Here is a 24,799-nt window from a genome sequence, read left to right on the forward strand (position 1 = left end):
CTTTCTTTCTTTCTTTCTTTCTTTCTTTCTTTCTTTCTTTCTTTCTTTCTTTTCTTCTCTTTCTTTCTTTCTTTCTTTCTTTTCCTTCCTTCCTTCCTTCCTTTCCCTCCCTTCCTTCCTTCCTCTCTCCCCCTCCCTCTCTCCCCCTCCCTCTCCCTTTCTCCCTCTCCCTCCCTCCCTCTCTCCCTCCTTCTCTCTCTCTCTTTCTTTCTTTCTTTCTTTCTTTCTTTCTTTCTTTCTTTCTTTCTTTCTTTCTTTCTTTCTTTCTCTCCTTTCCTTCTTTTCTTTCTTTCTTTCTTTTTCTTTCTTTCTCTTTTTTTCCTTCTTTCTTTCTTCTTTTTCCTTTCTTTCTTTTCCTTCCTTCCTTCCCTTCCCTTCTCCTTCCTTCCTTCCATCCTTCCTTCCTTCCCTCCTCCCTCCCTCTCTCCCTCCCTCCATCCCTCTGTCTCTCTGTCTCTCTCTTTCTTTTCTTTCTTGCTTTCTCTTTGTTTTGCTACTGCTTTTTGAGATGTCAAAACACACTTAAATAGTTGTTGAGAGTTGGTCCTTATTTTTCAGTACTTTCCTTTCCCTTTAATGCTAAACTGAAGGGTGGATCACTAGAGGGTTGGTTGATAGATATATTCTACCCAAGATTATCACCTCAGGATAAGTTTATAAAGCTTATTATGTGAATAGCCATATTTCTTCCACCTGAAAACAAAGCTTTAGAAAAAAACTTAGCATTCCCTATAGGAAGATTTGTACCACTTGCTACTTATCACATATTATTCTAGATGCCTTGCAAATGTTGACACATTTAAACCTCTTAACAATATTATGAAGAACCTATGAAGACATTGGAGCCCATGGCGGTTAAGTTACTCATTCAAGATCATACAACTACTGAGTGATAGAGAGCCCAGGCAATCTGACTCCAGATATGTGTCCATAACCGAAGGCATTAGGCTGAATTAGTGTGTTGGAGATCATTTAAAAAGCAACATTTCAAATGAAGAGTTGCTTAATTTTGATGGGAATAATCTTAATTAGGATTTACTTGTTCATTGGACACATACCCTTGTGCTTGTAAGGCTTCCAAGAAGAGATTCAGGAGAGGTTTAGGTCACAAGAGATATAACTTAGCAATAATTTAGAGTTGGTGGAAATCTAGTAATGCTCCTCAAACATTGCCGGCAACATACCCACCAAAAGTATGCAAAAGTATGCAAACCTTGGTTCTCTGTTACAAATGACAAAATGTTTTTGAACTTTCATACTTTATCTTATGTTTTTGAATTTTGCATATGATAATGCTTTAATATGAAAATCATGTTTTAAGTTACTCCTCATTGAATAAAACTAATTATCCAAGAGATCAGCTGCCACAGTCTTTTGAAGATTGGAGTGGCTCCTGGCACATTGTACCAATCGCACCTGGAGAAACCTAGCTCCATAGAATACTTTTGGAAGACCATGGGGTGTTTATTCTTCTTTGTCTACTCTTTGTGCACTACTGCTCAGGCACTCCATACCAGTCAGAATTTGGTTGCCTAGTTCTAAATAAAATGTTAAGAAGAGGGCTCCATATGAGAAACTGTGTACACTAAATAGGTTTAGTGAAGTCATCCAATGGTCCTTCTTTAACTCATGCCAGTAGTCGCAGTATCAAAAGTCTAAAGAGATTAACGAGGTAACTTGAATGAATGAAATAGGTCAGGTATGCATATTATAGGAAATGTCGGAGACTCAGATAAATGGAGGGCATGTGTACTATTTAATGTGAGATGAAGTACATACTTTCAACCCACTAAGAATGGGGATCAGGTCACCTCATGTTTTGATCTTTAAAAAATTAGAGAAGCAATTTAAATTATTATCTGAATTTTTTTTTGATTTTGGTAAAAAGTTCAGTTTTATAAAATATGTGGACAACCAAATGAGTTTCAGACCTATATGTTGTATCATCTTTCAGTAAAGGTAACACCATTTATGTTGCACAGTTGTGTATGTCGTTGATTGTTGAGTAGGCACACTCTGGTTGCATGTGTGTCAGGGAAAGGGTGAGAAGAGAAACTTTTGTCCTCTGATCATCTTAAAGTTTTTGTTTCCATCTACTTACAAGTCCCAAGAGGAGAATTAGGATGTCGCTTTCTGAACATGTTTATGGTATCATCCTCTGAGGAACATACATTTCTTTTGTTCTCTCTCCGATGGAAAAATGGAACAACTTTTTCCCATCCTCTAAAAAGTTCTCTGTATGTTGAAATAGTTATTAAGGCTCTCCTTGTTCATGTTTTTGCTTTCGTCAGACAAAATAATCACAAATCCTGAAGTATTTGTTTAAATATTTCTTTTCTTCTTACTTTTTAATTATTTTCACTGTAGAACTATGGACCTTCTTCAAGTTTCCCATAGCTTGCTTATTACATGGTTGCTCTGGAATAACTTGTCCTCATAACCATTTAGCCAAAGCTAAATATGAAGAGAACATTATTTGCAGTTACATTTTATGTCTTTGTGTTATTTTCAAACAGCATTGCATTTCTGACTGATATGTAACTTATAATCTGCTGCAATCCCTATATCATTCCCATTATATTTATGCATAACTAGTTATTTATTTTTTGTCCCATAATTTGTAACTTTAACTGCCTTATAATTCATCTTAAATACTTTCCTTTCTGTATTTTTTTTTCCATTCTGTGTCCAGAATGTAGGAGCTTATACTACATGGTGTCCAATACATAATAGGTGCTTAAGGCAGGTATAATGAATGAAATAACTAAATCAAGATTAGGCAACATATCCCACAGTAATTTTTATTGGCTCTAACACAATATAGATTTATTGAACCTAGTAAAATCTAGTAGAAACTTTTTCCATACTTGACCGAATGTTTGGACTTTATCTAGAGAAAGATCTTTGTTTAAGCCTTGGCTCTTGCTTCTTATTAGCTATTTAGTTTGGAAAAATCATTCAAGTTCTCTAAGCCTTTGTTTTCTCCTCTAGAAAATATATATAATAATAGCTACTTTTAAAGTTATTGTGACATTTATACAAGATATTGTATGTAAAATGCTTAAAAGTGTTCTTGGTACATAGTGAAGTCCCACAAAAATGCTGACTCATAAGAAAATGTAACACCCAAACCACTATATATGAATAAGTTAAAGAGGGGGATGTTTTTCTCAGCTCCTGTTTTCCCTTCTGAAAGGATTTATGATGGAAATTATTCTTGGATGCTTAAGAATTCTTCTTCAAGGTATTCTCTATTGATACTTAACTTTCTCATCTTTCTTCTCAAATTGAATGCATAGTACACTTGTTTAGTCCCAGAAAATACTTACTACAAAATGTTAAGACTTCAAAATTAGCAGCAGCATCAGTTTCATCTTTTCCTATTATCTTGAGATAAGATGATAGAAAAAAAGATAAGAATCTAAATGGCAAGAAGATCCTACTGATGCAACAAAATAAATGTATACCTGCCATTGAAATACTTCAGAGAAGAATAAAATTTTGGGAATTCAGTGAAGAGGGATGGTACCTTTGGAAAAAAGGAATCAGGTCTTATACAGAGTGTGTGCCCGAGGAGATATAGGATAAATGCCTCTTGGGTGATGATGACAGAGATGGGGGTGATGATGGCAGAACTGGTAGGATTGATGATATGGATGCGTTACCATAACACGGAAAAGAGGGCTTGGCCACTACAGTAACAACAGAGTATTAGATATTCCAGTGAGTATCTGACTATGGCAAAGCTTTAGGAATGTAAAAGAGGAAATGACAGTTCAGAAGTGACTCACAGCAACGTGAAAATAACAAACCGACAGACTGCATGGATGCTAAAATTCACAATTTAAAAATGGCCACCTGACACTCATGCCTCAGCAGATGTTGTAGTTTAAAGTGAAGATTTACAGTTTCTTTGGCAGGAAGTGAGTTGCTCAGGAAAAGGATTTTTATAAGACTTCTTAATTGTCATCAAATAGGATTTAGGGATGGCATTTGTTAACACAAATTGCTATAAGGTGGTAACTCACACAAAGTTTACGTTAAGCTTAGGATTCACAATGCAGATTTTCAAAATCCAGATAACCTTGCAAGGCGATTTTCATTTTCAACCACTGTAGAACATTATTTCCTACTCAGAACAACTTCAAAATTGTATGTTCCAGGGACACACTGAATTTTATTTTTACACCTTTCTAGTTTTACCTACACTAGGAAAATGGTCGTTAATGTGAGACAAATAAAAATCAGAAGATCCTAGTGTTATTACTCTTATTGTTAAGCTCATTCTCGGATTACATTTTTTTTTTCATAAAAAGCACAACACCCTTAAAATTATAATGTACCAGTGGCCCTAATATTTGGAGAGCCAAATTGTATGTGGATCCACTTGGGATAATTGTGTATGCAAGTGCCTGGAAAAATAGTGAAACTGAAACCAGTTTAAGAATCAAATTGCAAAATTTTGTTTTGGTTCTACCATTCATTATCTGTGTGTCATTTGTTAGGCAAATACTTTGAGTCTCACTTCTCCCTTTAGTTAAATGGGAATGATTTCACAATGGCTTCACAGTGCTGTTTGATAGGACAAAGGAAATAATGTAAGGTCAATGAAAACCACAAGGGTTGATGAAACATACATAAGGCACTACTATTACTAGCTACTAATACAACTTCTACTACTGTTATTACTGCTATTATAACTGCTGCCACCATCACTAACAGCATTACTTTCATCTTGGGTTTGCTTTGAGTAGCTATTTCTTATCCTGGGTTTGAAGATGAGTAATATATAGATATACCACATATATACTATATTCCTCTGATACCTGTATAATTAAAACAGTGGAAGATAAGGTAAAACATAGTAATATGCTTTTACATATTTAGTTTTAATGAAATACACATCAATTGTAAAAAAGGGTCAAAAATAATACGAAATTATGATGTAAAAAGTGAAGTATATGAATAAATAAACAGAGGACTCTCTTCTGTTATCTTTTCCCAGTTCCATTCCCCAGAGGTTATTCAGTCTATACTTTTTCAGTGTACGTCTCTCAAGGCTGGTTGTTTCGGGAATGAAATAAATACATCTTGGATGTAAACACTGTTCCAGCTATGCAAGTGTCTACACAAGCAAGTAAGTCAGCAAGTTAGTCTTCAAATACTTTGGCTTCTAGTGGGAAGACAAACTATCTTAAAACATCATCAATAACAAATAAATTTTGAGTGCCTGTTACCTACAGGGCAGGGTACTGGTTACACTGGGAAGTACGGATTCTCAGCTTTCCTTTTTGTTAGCCTTCATACAGGCTGTTGTTCTCTTCTATCTATATTCAGCACATAGCGTCACTCTTTATTTTAAATAGATTTTCAGCTTATCTCACAGCTCCGAGTTTATAATTTATTTCTTCTGAAATGTGTTTCTTATGACATATAGAGAGTCACTGATTTCAGTAATCCCCATATACCTGAGTTCTTTTGCAGGTTGCCCAAACAGAGTGAATAGCATCTGTTTTAAATGGAGTGGCTGGAGCTCTGAGTGAAAGACAGGATCCCACAGGCAGGTATGTAAATGGGCCTGCCACAGATGGCCTAATTTTGGCTAGATTGGGATAAAATCTGGCTTCTGATACTAGGGTTATGTATGGCTGGCACAGGTGAGGGCATAGAGGGATGCTGGGCCAAGAAGATGTAAAAACATGCTTTAACTTAAAATTAGAGCCTAAACATTTCTCCATGTACATTTAAATGACTTTACAAGAGTCAAGAATATGCTATAATTGCCCTGACCATTTACCATCGTGCATTATATTATTTCCAGTATTGTGTTATGAATAATGGCTGTAAGGAATGCCTTTGGGTATACACATTTCTTCACATTTATACTCATTTCTTTAGAATAGAATCCCTAAGGTAGAAGTTCAAGTCAAAGGTTTTAAAATTGGTAATGACATAGTTACAATTTTTATATCACCTAACTACGAGACCACAACAATTTAACTCACAACATTAATGCTTGAGATGGCCTCTCTCACGGGTTCCTCCTCCCCACCCCACCCCCTGCAGATTCTTCTTTAATCTCTGCTAATTTGACAGGAACAGAAAGGGGATTGTACTCCCATTTTCTTGATTGCCATGTCTATTGAATACTACTATTTCTTCCTTTGTGAATCGCTGATTGGTATGGAAATCCTCTTACAAACCTTAATAATTTGTATGAGCTTTTTATATAGAAATGATCTCAATCCATTGTGATACTTATTGGAATATTGTTTCCAGTTTATTTTTGCCTTTTAATTTGAATTATATTTCATTTATAGAATAACAAGTATTTTATGAGAATATACACCAAAAATAAAATTCTAAGCCCTGCCAACTGACTGAATGGACCCCTCTTCTTGGCCAAGGGTATTCCAAAGTTAACCTGAAAAACTAGTTCAGGCCATGATGGAAAGTGGAGGTCAGATATGCCACATTATACTCTCCTCCCTTGGGAATTCAGGCACCGTGACCTACCAGCATTGACATTAAAAAAGAAATCTTAAGACTGATGAAACAGACTCTTTGTAGCAATGATACCAAATTCCATCCTGACTAGTAAAACATCACATGACAGATAACAGGCCCTGAAAAGAATCAAAGTATGTTACCCCAAAATATATTTCTTTGACGTATTTTTAAAAGGTCCTTCAAAGCTGTCAGAATCAGGAGAGTGGAGCACCTTTTAAGGTTCACTGATAAGAAATTTACCATCTATGTCTCTGAAGCCGAATAGCCGGAGGTTTCATCTACATAATAAGAACCTTGACTTCTACAACCCTCCTTATCTTAACCCAAGTATCTCTTTCTGCTGATTTCAATTCTTCAGGCAAAGCAACTTTTTCAAAGATTTGCCAATCAGGAAATCTTTGAATCCATCTATGACCTGGAACACCCCCTTCCCTCCCATTCCTGCTTTGAGATGTCCTGCCCCTCCAGGCTGAACCAATATACACCAACATATATTGATTGATACCTGTCTGTAACTTCTGCCCACCTAAAATGTATAAAATCAAGCTGTGACCCAACCTTCTCAGGACCTTCTGAGGCTGTTCATGGGCCCGTCCTTAAACTTGGCAAAACAAACTTCTAAACTGAGAGGAGCCTCAGATGCTTTTTGGTTTATAAAATCAAATAAATGATCTTTTATGTTATTTCTATTAAACAATGTAATAAATTAAAGATGATAATGCAAGATCATTTAATAACTCTAAACTATTACTACTAGCATTATTATTAGTGCTGCTACTAGTACTACTACTACTAATGCCACCACCACCACTATCATCACCATTTTCATTTGGACTATACAGAATAAAATGTGAAAGTCGTCTTCATCTTTCCCCCTCACCCAAACCCAAATCAGAGCTAACTACTAGCAGTTTGATGTATATCCTTTAGAGCTTTTCTTTTATATTAATCTGGAATCTTCTTTACACTTACTCTTCTCATCCTATCAGCCATTGAATCCAGTGGATGCACCTTTCAAACCGCGTCTTTAATTTCCCATGTATTTTTGTTTCAAAGCCACTTTTATGGTCCAAGTCATCATCGTCTCTTACAATAGCCTAAAAGTGGCTCCCAACTTCAATTCTGTCTTCTTAACAATGCATTATCTTCACAGTGGTCCACAATGATCATTTAAAAAAGCACTTTCCTTTCAAGCCATGGAGTAGTTTTCCATTACAATTAGATTAAAACACACATCCTTAACCAGTTTATAAGACCCTGCAGGGACTGGCTCCTGCCTGTTCCTCCAGTTTCCTGCATTACCTCTTTTCTGCTTACCAACACTATTTTTATTTTTTATTTCCTTGAAGCTTTTTTCCTACTCGAGCCACATACTGTTTCCTCTCCTTGGGATGCTCTTTCCTCCCTATTCGCTTTACCTAACTAATTCCTACTCATTCTTCACATTAAAGATTACTTCTTCAGGTTTGTATTTTCTCAGGTTCACCAATCTAAATTACATTTCTCTTTTCATACTTTGAGTTTTCCACTGTAATAATAATATCAATTATTAATAAACGATCGTTTGTGTAATTGTTTACTTAAGTAAATTGTTTACTTAAGTAATCAATTTGTATTCCTCAGTAGACCATAAGTTCCATGAAAGCTAGGACATGGTCTCCATCTTATTCACTTATTTGTAGGGGTTAGGGAAGGTTACTATCCAGGATAGGGCACCAGGAAAACATCTGAAGTGCTGAAAATGTTTTAGATCTTCATTTGACTTGTAGGGACAGAAAGCGTGTGATACCTTTCCTCACCTGTCATAAGGGTCACGGCTGATACTCCTATAACAAAAGACAAGTTTACAAGAGAAAAACATCAATTTATTTAATCAAAGTTTTTTTGTGACATGGAAGCCTTCAAAAATGAAGACTCAAAGACTCGAGGGGAAACTGTTTTTGTCCTTAGATTGGGGACAGCCATGTAGAAATGTGATTGGACAAAGGGGTATCATCTAATTAATGGTGACAGACTCAGGTGAGGAACCCAGTAAGGCCTATCCATGTAAATTCTTCTTGGCTTCTCTGTGTAGCATCCTTTCCTCCTGGATATGGGGCTGGACTCCTCTGGAATGAGGGTCTTCAAAAGAGAAGGGAGAGAGTAACTTTTGTAGGTTTTAGGACTAGCTGTGGAGGAGAGGGCTTCTGGTTTCTATGACTTGCCTTGGGAAGGGAAATTCTGGTTGCTTTGACTCACTTCTGGGGAGAAAGGAGTTGGAGACAGGAGGGCAAGAGAAGGTCAGAGAGAACTTGCTTTTGAAGCCCTTTCAGTGTTCTTCAGTTCAAAGTACTCAGCATGTCAAAGTGCCATACTTATAGGGTGTCATTTTCTGAGCCCCACAGACTGATGGTTACAGAAATGATGATACTTATTTTTACATGTATGTGAGTATATAAATTTGTAAAAACTCTTAAGGTTTGTGAAATTTATTATATATACATATATTATTAATATTATATATATTCAAGTAATCAAAGACATACACATTTCAAATTTGCACAGTGAGTGTCAGATTGTGCTTCAGAAACTATAACAATTTATATTCCATCAACAAATGTGAAGATACTCTTTTCCAACAATATGACAAGCAACAGGTAGTATCTCATTGATGCCCAAATTTGCTTCTTTGGTTATTAGTAAAATTGAACTATGATCATATTTTCAATACATTTGGGACTTATTTCAGTATACAATATAAGGATTAAATTTATTTTTTTCATCCTGTTGTCCCAGAACCATTTATTGAATAATCTTTCCCTTCCTCTTTGATTTGTTATGCCATTAATCTTTATCATATTTTGTGATGTCAATGGCCTTGATAATATAATACATTCTTGTATATTGTAGGATCTATTTCTAAGATATCTATTCTCATCTATTCATTTGTCTCTTCATTATTGTACTAGTGCCATGCTGATTAAATTAATAGAATGTTAAAAAAGTCATCCTCATTAATCTTGTTTTTCAAATGTAAAGAGAATCCTGATGCTTTAAATGATGTCTAAAGTGGTTTTGTTAAGTTAAAAAGTACCCACTGAGATTTTAATTTGCAATTCATCTTAGGTTGGTTCCTCCTCAGGGAAACAGATGCTGAGATGGAGATTTGCATGTGGGAAGTTTATTTGGGAATCTCATGGGAATAACACCTGTAAGAGAAGAAAGAATGCAAAGGGAGAAGTTAAACTGTGATGGAGTTGCAACAGAGGCTTCAGTTGATTCCATAGGGAGCTCTGAGGCTAGGATTGTTCTTCTGAATTGACTGGAATTAAACAAAAGAGCTACAGCAACCTGTTAATGGACACAAGCTACCTCCAAGAAGGTGTAGTGGGCAAGGCCAAGGGCAGTTTCTGGAGAAGGACTCAGCTACAAGCTGTCAGTAGCCAATACTCTGTCTCTGAAAATGAGTGCCCTGATCTTGAATAGGGATATGGGCAGTGCACCACAGCATCCATGTCACCATTTTTACAATCTTGCTTGCTTTTCCAGGAAAATGATTAGCTTTCCCTTCTATTCAGTATATTTTAAATAACTTCCTTAGGCTAAAAATACAAAAGAAAACAATCAGAAAAATTGATTAAATTTTCTGTGCATTGAGTAATAGATAAACAGAGCCTCAGTAGATGGGAATCATGCATTCAAATCAACAAGACACTGTAGCAGAAACAAATAACAATACTTTATTCATTATTAGTGAAAGTATAATGTGGTTCTTAGAAAGACACATCATCTATTCCTTTGTTTCCCTTTGGTTTTTCCAAACCCTTTCATCCTCCTTGAGCTATGAGTGAACTTCAAGAGCTTCCTCTCATTCTTCTTCCTCCTTAAACTCTGCATCTTTTGACATAGCTGACCATCAAACCCAACATTTGTATGTGCAGATGTCTCCTGAGCATCCCTTTCATCTCGATAGACTCATTATTTTCCCCCCTCAAACATGCTTGTTTCATATGTTCTCTTCAGGGCCATCTCCAACTCTTTCTCATTGCCTACTTTTAGTTTGTGGTCAGGACTTGCCACGCCTACCTATGGGATGGGTTTGAAACTCCTTCTCATTTTTATTCTTGATGCTATAAGCCAAAGTAACATCAATATTATTTCTTATATGGGGTAATGCTGTAAACTACTGATTTCCATGTCTCTAATTGTTTCCATCTGTAACCGGTTATGTCACTGACAATACCATCATCAACACCCAAGTTCAAATATTTTGATGACTACTTCTCAGAGAAAAAAAATCTAAGTGTGCTCACATGGAATTCAAAGCTCTGCATATTCTGGACCTCACCTAGAGTCTTGGTCTGTAGCCCAGATTTACCATATTGCTTGCCTTCTCATATCTCTTGTTTATATTGCTTCCATGTGTCTCTTTTCTTTGTTATAAATGTAATTTTCCCTTTGTCCCTCCCCAAAGACATTCTATTCATTTTCAAGACCAATCTCAAATGCTACCTCAGTGAAGAATTCTTGGATTCCCACAGTAGAAATCAATTGTGCATCCTCTTATTTCCAAATGTGCTTTGTTTATGCCACTCTTGCAATGTATATCCTGTGTATGTATATACTTGTATGTATGCCTCCCTGAATATACTGAGTTTTGGAAGGCAGGAGCTGTTTATTTTTTTCATCTTTGTATTCTTCACAGAGTCTGGCCTAGCCTAATTCTTTATTGTGCAAAATATATGGTTGTGGAATATAATTCTGATGTCTAAGGCAAGGATGTAATTGTTTCATTCATTCTATACTCCCTGAAATGCATCTAGAGCCATGCTGTCCAATATAGTAGCCATTAGCCACATGTGGTCATTTAAATTTAAATTAATTAAAAGGAAAGGAAAGATTCAGTTCCTCAGTCATACTAGCCACATTTCATATGTTCTAGCAGCCACACGGGGCTCATGGCTACCTCCCATGATGACCACTACAGATATGGAACATTTCCATTGTCACAGAAAGTTCTACTGAACAGTGCTGCTCTATCGGATTTGCATTAGAATGCTTTCAACTGCAAGTAACAGAATTCTCAATTCATATTGAGTTGGGCTCCTCAAAAGCAGACCCTGAGACAAGGTTTTGGCTTATGTAATTTATTTAGGAGGTGATCCCAAAGTCAAGTAGAGCACATTTGTAGGAAACATAAAAGTAAGAAAAGGAAGGTAAAAGAGCCAGTAGATGGCATATTAATATGAAGTTTCTACTGTAGGCAACTGGGACTCCTTTGGAATCCTCTGAGAAAACTCACTTCAGAAATGTCCCGCCAGGTGTGGGAAGGCTGAACCCTCCAACTCCACCAAATCTCCATCTTTATTGATTGGGGATAAGGGGGAAGAGGCTTAAACCCCTCCTCCACTTTGGCATTGCAACCTCAGGACGAGAAGAAGAGGTGCAGGTGCTTGAGGTGGAAAACTGTCAGAGTGCTAGAAACTATTGCAGCAGCAGATCATCTCAGGGCGGCAAAGAGCACGTGTCGGTGCATCAACAGACTCTTCTACACATCGAAATGGGAATAAAACAATAACTAAAATCTATTATCTCACATACAAATGTCTGGAAAAAGGAAAAGTTAACATTTTGTTAATTCAGTGGGTTAATGATGAAGGGGCTCTGGATTGGCAGTTCTGCAATAATCTTGAGTTTCCTCCTAACATCATCTCAAGTTGTCTGCAGCCCTTCCAAACATTACGATTTCGGAAGTATGTATTCCAGTGGCAGGAATGAGTGAATCCACGTTTGGAGTCTTATAAAGAGTTAAATCATTTCTACAAACCCTGCCAGAAGACTTCCTTCTGTATCTCAGAGGTCAAGGCTGCACCATGTGGCCATGACAATGGCAGAGTAATAGACTTGTTGTGATTGGTTTAAACTAATCAACACTCACCTCTTTGGTCCAGGGACAGGGCTGACTTTCTTAAGCAAAATACTTCCCAATATCTGAAAACAATAGACTTCTGTTGGCAAAGAGAAGAGATAAATAGGGTGGTGATGCATATGTCCTGGGTAAGCAAGAGTATGTCACAGGTGCAGGCAGCAACTTTTAAGAAACATATTAACAAACTCGAGAGAATCTAGAGAAAAAGGACGAGGATTTCCAAGCCTTAGCAACTGCATTGTATTTTGAGTAAATAAAGGAACCAGGCACAATCAGAGCTCTGATGTCATTACACCAGTACATTAACCAACCTTTGAACTTCTGTAATATACAGACGGAAAAAGGGTATTATGGTAGCTATCATTAAATATTTAAAAAATAGCATTGGTTGGTAGATAAATTTAATTATATGATGTACCAGAGGCTATAACTGGGACCAGTGTGAGAGTTAGATGTTTTTTCATATATTGAACAGAGATTTAGACTTAACAATTAGTTTATATATCATAAATAATATGAAAAAATAGTAACATCTTCACCAATGGAAAAATTAAGAAGAGCGGAATTCCATTAATGGTTTACATTCCAGCAGTGCTTCATGTTTCAAAGTATCATTTAATTGAACTATTATTAAACCCTTATAAGGTATAGTATGTAAACACTATTGTCTCTATTTTCCGTATGGAAAGAATGAGTTCAGCAGGTTTAATGATTGCTTAAGATCATGGAGCTAGTAATTGGCAAAGATGTGACACACACTCAAATTTTCTGACCCTCAAATACTGGTATTCCTAAGTCATAACTATCTGGGTATTTAAAATGTGTTAGGTAATGGAAAATAGCTTTGTAATAGACCTGAATTTGACTATGCTTCTATTGCTTTGTATCACAAACAATCTTGTTCCCAGGAATGCTCATCATTAGCCACTTCAGCCTCCCTCCCTCCCTCCCTCCCTCCCTTTCTCCCTTTCTTCCTCCCTCCCTTCCTTCTTTGTTTCTTGAGACAGGATCTCACTTTGTCACCCATCCTGGAGTGCTCACTGCAGCCCCAAGCTCTAGGCTCAAGTGATCCTCCCACCTTAGCCTCCTGAGTGGCTGGGACTACAGGTGTGCGCCACCATGCCCAGCTAATTTTAAAATTTTTGTAGAATTGGGGTCTTGCCATGCTGCTCTGGCTGGTCTTAAACTCCTGGGCTCAACTGACTCTCCCCATTTGGCCTCCTAAAGTGCTAGGATTGTAAGTATGAGTCACTGTGCCTGGCGTAAAGTCACATTTCTTATTGTCCCTGCTGCAGTATGTCTATATCCTGCAGATTCTGCTTGTATTTCCTTTAGTGGAAGATGTTTTATTTGGTATTAGTCATTATGTATATTTTTACCCCTTTCCAGTATACATTATGTGGTATCTGGTTTGTGAATAAATGAAAACATAGTACAGGAAATAGATCTTGTTTCTTTTCTTGGACATTTTGAATTTTTTTCTCTTTCTTGGTGTCTTCTGGTTTATTTTATGATTCATTGAAACATAGCAAATTCTCTCCTTCCTTTCATTTGTATTCAATATTAAGGATTACCATTGCTTCTGTTACACAGTCTTCTGTTCTTAACTTCCTCACAGGGTGGACATCGGTGTCTTCTATACAGCCTGCACTCAGTGGAATTCTCTTCAAATAAATTAGGAGATTCTATTTTTAGATATGAAATCTCTTTATCCAGTTCTGGATGCTGCTTTATGGCGTGATTTTTTTTTTAGATTAGTGCAACCATACTATTTCTGTAGTTTTTGAGATGGAATTTTTAATATCCACCAGAGCTTCAAGCTTTACATGATTTGAAGCAGCTCATTATATTCAGATAACAAATGGACTTTGCTTCTCAAATATGTTTGATGTAGACTTTTCTTTCAACTACTCACATGGGTAACTTTTGAACTAGTGATTGTTGATACTGTATTGGTCACTTCAAAATGTGTTGTGGCTACTCCAAACAATAACAAAGAATTTTTACCTCCAAAATTATGCAACATACATGCCAAAAATCATAGACTTTGTAAATACTTTCCAGTTACTGCCGTGGTGCTTGTTTGCTTCTTAGCGTTTACATTGGTCTGCTATTTCCTTCTAATTGGTGCTTTATTTCATAGTAACAAAAATAATAATACAGATAATAACAATAATGAAGAGTTATTGAGGTTTCACTGTGGATGAGGCATCATTCTAGGCATTTTACATAAATTAACATAAGAATGTTGTCCACAGAGTACTGTTGCTATCCCCATTTTACAAATTTGAAAACTGAGGCACAGAGAGGTTAAGTAAATTATTCAGTCACACAGCTATAAAATGGTGAAGTCAAGATTGCCACCTAGGCACACCACTATACTTTTAAAAAAATAATATTAGTAATAACATTTTGTTATTAACATTTAACATTTTATTAACATTTATTATTGTTATTATTACAAAATGTTCTCCAAGTTGGAATCCAAGTTGGAAAGTGGGCAGTAAAGCACAAAGGAAACTTGTTTCTAAGATGTATTAATGAATTTCTTCATTCTCTTCAAACATTCTTTGAGTATTCAACTTGCATATTTAAGTACTGGTCAACGTTTAATATTTGACATCTATATACATATATATGTAAGTATAAAAAATAAATTTTAAAAATGGGCGTTCTCACCTAAACCCTCTGTATAGACTCTAAAATCTTTGGGATTATAAATTGTAGCTTATGAACTCACCATTTTTTTGTTCTTAAATTTTCTGTCTCATTTTTTAATTGATATGTAAGGGCTGACTTGACCTGTCTTTGAAGGAAGCCTAAACTAGGAAGTAAAAGCAAGTGAGAGGAATAAAATTAGAGAGAATAGCAGGCTGGAAGGATTCCTGGTAGCTGTAAAAGCAGTAAGACATATGAATAAAGGAGATAAAAAGTTTAAGTCAGAAACACTAAAAGATAAAAGGAGTTTAAATAGTTTAAATATTCTTATATGAGAGAAAAAATACGAATGTTTGGAAACAAATGCCAATCTACAGAATCATAAATTAGGATTAATTTTTATAAATCAGAGAAAAAGAAAACTCAAATCTGTCTCTATATATACTTAGGAAAGAAAAATTGGAGTCATTACTATTTTATCATTTTTCCTCAGAAAAATGATGGGAAAAGAGAAATAAAAAGTCAAAGAGATGAATAGGGAAAAAAGAAGCAATGCAACAAAAGGAAAACAAGAAAAAATATTGATGGAGCAATATTTACGGAGAAATTCCTATGATTTTTAATGACTAAATGCCACAGATACATAAAATGTGAGAGGAAAGCAGAGTTGAGTCATTCCCACAGCTGGCTGTTGAAGAAAAGGCTGTAATGCTTCTTTATTATGACAATTGACTGGCCAGATAATTTATGATTCAGTAAGTTACGGGTGTGGGAAATGGAGTGGAAACATACAAGGGACTCAGCAAACTGTAAAACTGCATTGGCTTTATCAGTGGACTCATGTTGAGTCCATCTAGTTGATGAACATCCTTATCAGCCAGCAAATATAAATGACTTATGGGAATAATATTTCAAAGCATAATGACACAGCTATATCTAGTATTCTTCTAAGATCTGGGTTATTAAATATTAAATATCAAAGCTGTAAATTATAGTAGCAGTTTTATATAACTAAATTAAATTCAAACAAAACCTAATTTCCTTAATCATTGGCTGTAATCCTCCAGGAACATATGCTATTAACTCAACTACAAATGGCACAGAAATTGTATGACTTCAGTTAAGTTATTTGATATCAAATTCTAATCCAGGGCAGACTTCTCTGTAAATCTCCTACAGGGATTTTAATACCTCTACAATCATATTGGCTTTTTACAGAGAAACTAATCTTTTCATACTCTGATTTCTTGCTCCTTTATTCAATTTCTTTTTTTCTCTCTCTTTTTTCTCTCAGAGCATATTATTCTAGGTCAATTTTTAAAACAAACTTCCTATGGAATTTTAAAATTTTGTCCAGAGTTATCACCACAGTTATTATAACCTGGGATTTTGTACAGAAAACTAATTAAACTTAGCTGGAAGTATTTATGGCTCCAATTAACTGTTTATGGCCATGTATGTCAGTGCAAACCCAAAATAGTAAAAAAAAGATCAGTCTAATCTGGCTCCTTGTCCCGGTGGCCAAATGTCTATCATGGAGTTTGTTCAGTGATGAAGTGCATTGTGGCTGTTGTAATTGTGAATAAATGGCTGAAGTGAATTAATTTTGTTCTCTTCTTGGCTAATTGTTAACCATTTTTTGAGAAGTTCGTTATGGTCATAGAGTAAGTAATTTATCATTCAGAAACTAAAATTGCTTGAAAGTAAAAGTTTGAAAGGGAGTGAAGTATCAAATCATATGATAGGGAGATACACAACAGTAGGAAAATGAGGGTCCCGAAGAAAATGGATGCCTGAGAGGTTTGGGCCTCTGTTATTAACCAAGGTAAACAGCGATGTGAGGCATGGGGAGATTAGTCTTGCTAGACTCTTAAAGGAAGGAGGGTAACTATTTCAGGTTTTAGTACTGAATGTCAGGCTTCCTGAATACGAGGATGAAGTAGTCCAGGCCTTCCTTGAATCTAATAAGATTCCCATCTTACCATTCAGCAAGGTAGCCTGGTCAACAGAGGAGATAGTTGCTTTCCTGGAGAGCAAAAGGTGATAACTATTTCCTTTTGCACTTACATGGTAAAAAGTCTTTTTGTTTTTGTTTTTGTTTGGTTTTTGTTTTGTTTTGTTTTTTGTTTTTGTTTTTGTTTTTGTTTTAGAGACAGGGTCTTGGTCTGTCACCCAGGTTGGAGTGCAGTGGCATGATCACAGCTCACTGCAGCCTTGAACTCCTGGGCTCAGGTGATCTTCCCACCTCAGCCTCCCTTGTAGCTGGGACTACAGGTACACGCCTCCACTCCAACTTTATTTGCTGAAGACTCTTACCTTTTCTGTATCCCAGACTTCCCCAGCCTTAGGGTCTCTCCCAACTCATTTCTGCTTGCTTATGTATATCTTCACTTGGATGTCTAATAGTCAGAGCAACATGAACTTGGCTCTTGTTACAATCAGGGTCTCAGCATGGGACAGCTGGCATACTCAAAAGGTTTAACTGAAAGTTTAATGAGAGCCAGGAGTGGTGGCTCATGCCTATAATCCCAGCACTTTGAGAGGCTGAGGCAGGCAGATCACTTGAAGTTAGGAGTTCGAGATCAGCCTGGCCAACATGGCAAAAACCCTTCTGTACTAAAAATACAAAAATTAACCAGGCATGGTGGCACGTGCCTGTATTCTCAGGTACTGGGGAGGCTGCGGCAGGAGAATTGCTTGAACCTGGGAGATGGAGATTGCAGTGAGTTGAGATCATGCCACTGTACTCCAGCCTGGGCAATGGAAAAAAAGAAAGTTCAATGAGGTAGAGTTTACCAAGGTGTGGGCAGAACTACAGAAGCCAATACAAGGTGTTAAGGCATCCCGGGATTAGCAACATTGGGAAGCTGTTATCTTCTTTAATCCTGTAGGGACAAGCAAAAGGAACCCAGAGAAAGCCTGGAGTCATAGAACAAGGTCCATCCAATTGAAGGTGTAATCCCAGAATGCAGTGACTGGCAGAACTGGAGTGAGACAGGGAGGGGTCTAAAGGAATAAATTCTCCTACTTGTTTCTTATTCAACCTCTTGCTAGTACCTCATATTGCCTTATGCCATTTGAAATCAGATGAAAAGAGCACACCCCAGCCATAAAGCAGAGCAGAGAAGTGTGGGAAATAGGTGTGTGCATGTGCATGCACATTGTTTATTTGTGGAGGTGGGGGATTGGCACAACTTGTACTATTACCAATCGCCATTCTCCAAATAAACACACACATCTCATTCTTTCTTCACCCCTCTCCATCTCATGAAAAGGCACCAGTATACACTCAACTGCTCATGTGAAAAAATTATCAAGGACCATTTTTATGCTTTTCTTTTTTTTTCGTTCATTTCCCACATTCAAACCGTTACCAAGCCCTGCTGGTTCTCTCCATTTGGGCTGCCAGACCCTTATGCAAACCACCATTTTTTCTCCCTTGGGCCATATTAGGAACACCCCAACTCTTCTTCTTCTTTTTTTTTGTCCCTACCTCTCTCCAGCCTACCTCCCTATCTTTGTTACGAGAGACTTTGTAACCTGGTGGTGACAAGGAGTTTTCACAGTCCAAACAGCTGTCAATAAAGCAATATCCCACTTCACAATTTTATTTCATATGCCTCTCCTGGGAACAGACCACTGTAATAACTGTTCGCTCACAATTCCAAGCCCTGCAGATCCATCTGTGAACAAAACAAAGTCTCTACTCTGTTGGAGTTTACATTCTTGTAGGAGGAGACAGACAATGAACAAATAAGTATAAACTGTGCCAAGTATTGAAAATTATATTGTGAAGAAAAGTAAATCAGGGTAAGCAGATAGTGACTGAAGTGCTATTTTAGTCACGGAAGTCCTCACTAATGAGGTGTTTGAGCAGAACCTTGAACGAAGTCACGGGGAGTTATGAGCCAAGAGTTCCAAGCAGAGGAAGAGGAAGTGCTAAGGCCTTGATCCAGGATCATGCTTGGATTTTATGAGGAAGTGTGAGAAGACTTCTGGCCATGCAGAATGAGCAAGACAGAAAGTGAGAGGAGGCCAGGTCAGAGAGGAGGTGAGGGGCTGGATCATGATCAAGTGGAAGCTTTCAGGCCATGAAAGGGATTTGGATTTAAACTGGGTGTGATTGTGAGCCAATAGAGGGTTTGAAGGATCAGTGGCAGGAGCTGTGTCACAATTTTAAATAATCACTGGTTGCTGTATGGGTAACTGAGGTATAACTGAAGGCCAAAGTAGGGATAAACTCATAAGTAGAGACAAGTTAGGAGGCTGTGGTTATAGACTAGATGAGGCCTGAATTAGAGGGGTAACAGTGGGGTAATGAGAATGCTTAGAATTGAAGATATATTTTGAAAGTAGAATCTGCCAATGGCATGGATGTGGGAGCTATAAGAAAAAACAAGCTTATTCAGCTCTGAAATACAGTCTAACAGCAGTTTCACAAATCATCTCTGTCATTTGAGTCAAATGCTATTGTTTATTCAAGAGAAGCACTTTTTTGGGTCAAGACTTTATAATATTTAGTATCTACTTAATAGTCTTAAATATTTTAACGTATCTTTTCTCTTGGACTCATTGCAAATGAAAGAATTATACTTGAATGAAGAGAATAAAATTTAGACTATACTTTAATGAAGAGACTAACATTCAGTAAGTTGTAGAGGTTCAAAAGTTGCCTGCTGCTCAACTCTTGTGTCTTAGTCAGAGCCCTGAATGATAAATCACGTTGACCCCAAAGCCCAGGACTCCTCAGGACCCTTGTTTTTTAGTTAATCTTGTTGTTGAAGAACAACTTCTCTTCCACCCTGCTTTCTTTTCTAAACTCAAAGCCTACTCCAGAGTGGAGAGTTTTTCCACATCCCAATTATGCAAAATGTTGATATTGGGTAGAGGAAAAATATAGAATTAAAATAGTTTTACTAGGGGCTTGGGAATTCTGAGTGACCAGAAATTTCTGGAATTTTGCAATGCATTGATGGTGCCAGCAGCCTAGAAAAAGACTGACTCTGATTGGTTATTATGGGATCTATATTGTGCAGGTACATAATAGAAACTCAGTATATGTGTGTTATTAAGTTAAGAAACACAGTACATTAGGAGGGAACTGAAGAAGATATCATTTGGAAAAATGTAATCTATATAATCTTTAGGGGAAAAATTCATTCCCTTGTGTGGTATGGATATCATGAAGTTGAGACAACCTAGGACTTAAAAGGTCATTGCTGCAAAGAGTGGGGAAGGCCATAGTTTGCTCTCTGTAGCTAGGATGCAAAAATAGCCATTCACTCTAGGTTTATACAGGTAGTTTGATATATTTTGATAATGTTGATACCAGGTAAGCTGAATTTTTAAGAGTTAAATTTTATATTTTCTATCGGGGAATATAAATATAAAAATGCTCAATTAATTACAAAAGGAAAAGTGAAATTAAACTATACTGAGATAGCAGTTCTTATCATCAGGTTGGCAAAATGCCAATGTCAGTGCATACTCTGTGGATGACGCTAGTGATGGGGTGGGAAACAGCCATTCTTACATATTGCTGGTAGAAATGCAAAATAAATAGTACAACCTATAGGAAAACGAATTTGGCAATATTTAGAAAAGTCACATACTCATTTACACTATTATTGGCAATCTTACTTTAAAAAAATTATCCCAACGATTCAGTGGCACCATCTTGGCCAGGCTGGTCTCAAACTCCTGACCTCAGGTAATCTGTCCACCTCGGCCTCCCAAAGTGCTGGGATTACAGGCATGAGTCACTGTGCCCGGCCCACATCCCACCCTTAAGGCCGATGTCCCATGATGCAGTGGCCCGGTTTCCTAGTGATGACTAGTTTTACTATTTACTCAAAGCACACAGGTGACTCTGGAGGGTTACAAACAGCCTCACAGAGTGCACAGGACCCCTCTTCCCTCGCCTGAGAGCCAGAATTTTCATCAGTTTTAGTAAGTGACTGATTTCTCTTCTTCAGTGTTCCTCCAGAAGGAACTTTTAACTTTGTCCCTCATTGGTCTAAATTCCTGCTGCATGTGGAATTCAGGCTCTTTGAGGTTTACGGAACCTACAGAAACCTGGGGCATGGCTGAGTCTATTAGTTCAGAATGTGCAGGAGTAGGGTGCTTAGGGAAGAACAAATAGCCTCTTACTTTTTGAGGGCAACAGAGCAAGTTTCAATAGGTCCATTTAGGGTGGGATTGGGAGTCTGTGTTTGGGAGGCAGGAGGTAGAGGAGTTTGAAGTGTGGGGGAAGGGAGCCGTCCACGCTAGAATGTCCAAACCTCAACTCATACCTCAGTGTGCCCTGGTAGGTTTGCGTGGTCTGCCATTTATTGTAAGAAATTTTTAGCTAATTGCATGCAGTATATTTTTACCTGTGACTAAATTGTCAACTCAGTTTTAAAGCTTGTTGAACCTGTCTTAAAAAGTAGCATTGGGATGAGTGTGGTGGCTCACACCTGTAATCCCAGCATTTTGGGAGGCTGAGGTGGCAGATTGCCTGAGGTCAGGAATTTGTGACCAGCCTGGCCAACATGGTGAAACCCCATCTCTACTAAAAACACAAAAAGTAGCCGGACATGGTGACACATAGCTGTCATCCCAGCTACTCTACTCGGGAGGCTGAGGCTGTAGAATCACTTGAACCTGGGAGGTGAAGGTTGCAGTGAGCCGAGATTTGCACCACTGCGCTCCAGTCTGAGAGACAAACTGAGACTCCGTCTCAAAAAAAAGTGACACTGTCTGGTAACTCTGGTAACTCCCTCCCTACTGTTTCCATTCACCATTCCTCACTCCTTATGACTTTAGGAATCTGTTGTTGTTATTGTTGTTAGAAGGGTACCAACTTGATAGAATTTAGTAATATGGTAGAAACCATGTTGATATATATATTTTTAATGGCTCTGGGAAACAAAGGCAGCATTGGTATACTTCTTGGATTTGGGGCTTGTAAAAAAATTCGTTTTTTTTGTTTTCCTACATTGGAGGCTTTGAAAAGACGAAGCAGTAAGAACAACAGTCAATTTCATGCTCAATACAAAATATTACGAGCTGAAAAGTTCTTTACCAGAGACTTCAAAGAAAATATAAAATATATATACAAAAATTTAAAGGCATAAAGCTTAGCTGTTCCATTAGGTAATTTGTGGACTTCAAATAGTTTCAACCATTTCTGTGAAGTCTCCACAATTTACTGAAGAAAGTTACTCTTCAAATCACAACTATTGTTCAATAAAAAGAAAAGAAAAGATATTGTCATGATATTTGTGCAATATTTCTGCATTATCAACTTTTGATTCAGAAAAGGGGGGAAAAAACTGAGTTTCCCCAAGGAAAGCCTGTAACAATCTATTAAATGAATCTAACGTTGCACCTTTTGAAAAGTTTAGAAATTGTTTTAGAGAAAAATTGTTTTGCTTTTATTTATAGCTTCATAGGTCATCTCCAAAGTCTGTGAATGCAGAGCAGTGAAAAATGGAAACACCTTAGTGCTGCTACAGACCACCTTTTGTTTGACTTTTCTTTTGGACTTACAGCATAAAGGTGTTATATTAACACACATGAAAATATTATATTACACTTGAAAATATTTCAAGAATCCTCTTCAACTTTGTAAAAATAAAAATTAGTGTTACTGAAAGAATGAAAACCACCTTGTTACAAACATAGAGGCCTTGCAACAAATTAGGCTTCTGAAATTTGGTTGTGTAGTATAAATTAAAACACACACACACACACACACACACACACACACACACACACCAGACATTGTCTTTGTAATTCTGGTTTAGCTCTTCATTGGTTGATTGCAAATCCCCTGGACCTAAACCAAGTCTTCTATAACCCAACTGGTAGCCTGATGTTGAGATGGTAGTATAACCAGGCCATGGTATCTGCTACTCCTGCTTATAGCCAAAGGTGACAAATGAAAAAGGGAACACCTTTGCTAGCCAGAGAGCATTATCTTCCAGGTTAAGGCTATATGTGTAGCTGTGCTTTCTACTAGAATCTCCAAATGAGCTTCTAAAAGTCAATTTCTTTATTATAACAACCTTAAATGTTCAGATGAATCAATACCCAATCCCTATCTTACCACCTACATCCCTCACTAGAGTACTACTTAAAGGGAAGGACAGCCTATGCCTTTACCCACATTGTATCTCCGAGGTTCAGCATATGGTAGACACTCAGTGAAAATTTGTTGATTGTTTATTCTTTGTTCCAGACATCTGCCTGCTATTGACAGGCTCGTCATGCAGCTTTTAAAACAGCATGATGAAATCTTCCCCTAAGACATAAAGGAATTTATAATCCAGCCCTCAAAATACCCAAGAACATATGTCTTCTGAAAAAGAGCCCCATTGGAGGCCTCTGTCCAGCCTGGAAAATAAACAGAAAGGTTTAGAACATGCACACAATAATTGGACTGATACATTTTAAACAAATTCCCTCTTCTGTGACAGTGAGAAATACCCCAGGTAGAGCTTTAGTCGTCGTATTACACAACTTGGGCTGCCATAACAAGGTACCGCAGACTGGGTGGCTTAAAACATAGACATTTATTTTCTCACAGTTCTGGAGGCTGGAAGCCTCAAGATCAAGAGCCAGCAGGGTAGTTTTCTGGTAAGGCCTCTCGTCCTAGCTTGCGGAGGGCTGCCTTCTTGCTGTGGACCTGCGTGGCCTTTCCTCTGTGTGAGCAGGGAGAGAGAGACCTCTAGTGTCTCTTCCTCTTTCTATGAAAACAGTCTGATTGGATTAGGGCTTCACCCTTATGACCTCATTTCAAACTAATTACCCTACGGAAAGCCCTGTCTCCAAATACAGTCACGTTGTGGGATAAGGTTTGAATATATAGATGGCGGAGGGGAGACACAGTTTACTTCATCACATTCTTCCCACATACTTACTTAAGTTATGAGACATTAAGGAGAAGAGTCCATCATACAAGGAGTTTGCATCCTCTTCTGGGGAAAGGGTTAGTGCAGTTATGCTTGTATGCAGGATAGCTGTATAATGTGGTAGAAGTATGATCTTGTTATTATCCTTATTTGCACATTACATGTGTTTTACAGAGACATGTACAGTGCCAAGTTGACAAGGGTGGGCTTATGATGGTTAATTTTGTGTCAGCTTGACCGGACCATGAGATACCCAGATATTTGGTCAAACTGGATATTTTTGTGAAGGTGTTTTCGAATGGGATTAATAATTGAATTGGTAGACTGAGTAAAACTGATGGCCCTCCGTAATGTGGGTGGGTTTTACCAAACCAGTTAAAGATCTATGTAGAGCAAAAGGGTGACCCTCCTCCAAGTAAGAGATTTATCTTGCCTGACAGCCTTTGAACTGAAACATCAACTTTGTGTGTGTGTGTGTGTGTGTGTGTGTGTGTGTGTATTCTTTTTTCCTCTGCCTGATGGCCTTTGAACTCTGAGATACTGGCTCTTTCTGGTACTATAGCAGCCTTACAGCCTTCAGTTTCAAGCTGGGATATAGGCTCTGCAGGTTTGTAAAATCCTATTAATTCTGTTTCTCTGGAGAACTCTGATTAATACAGGCATGCATTTCAAAGACCAGTTATCTCCCACATGTTGTCACTTAGTCATGTGCATTGTAAATGTATTCTGGTTAGTCATGTTTATATTTTATTGTTGCAAAATGTGGGAATCAGAAAATCTCAGCCATAGTTCCCACAGTTTTCTGACTCCTAATTTGAGTCAGAAA

The sequence above is a fragment of the Mandrillus leucophaeus genome, unplaced genomic scaffold (genome assembly GCF_000951045.1).
Source record: "Mandrillus leucophaeus isolate KB7577 unplaced genomic scaffold, Mleu.le_1.0 Scaffold327, whole genome shotgun sequence".
In the NCBI taxonomy this organism is placed as follows: Eukaryota; Metazoa; Chordata; class Mammalia; order Primates; family Cercopithecidae; genus Mandrillus; species Mandrillus leucophaeus.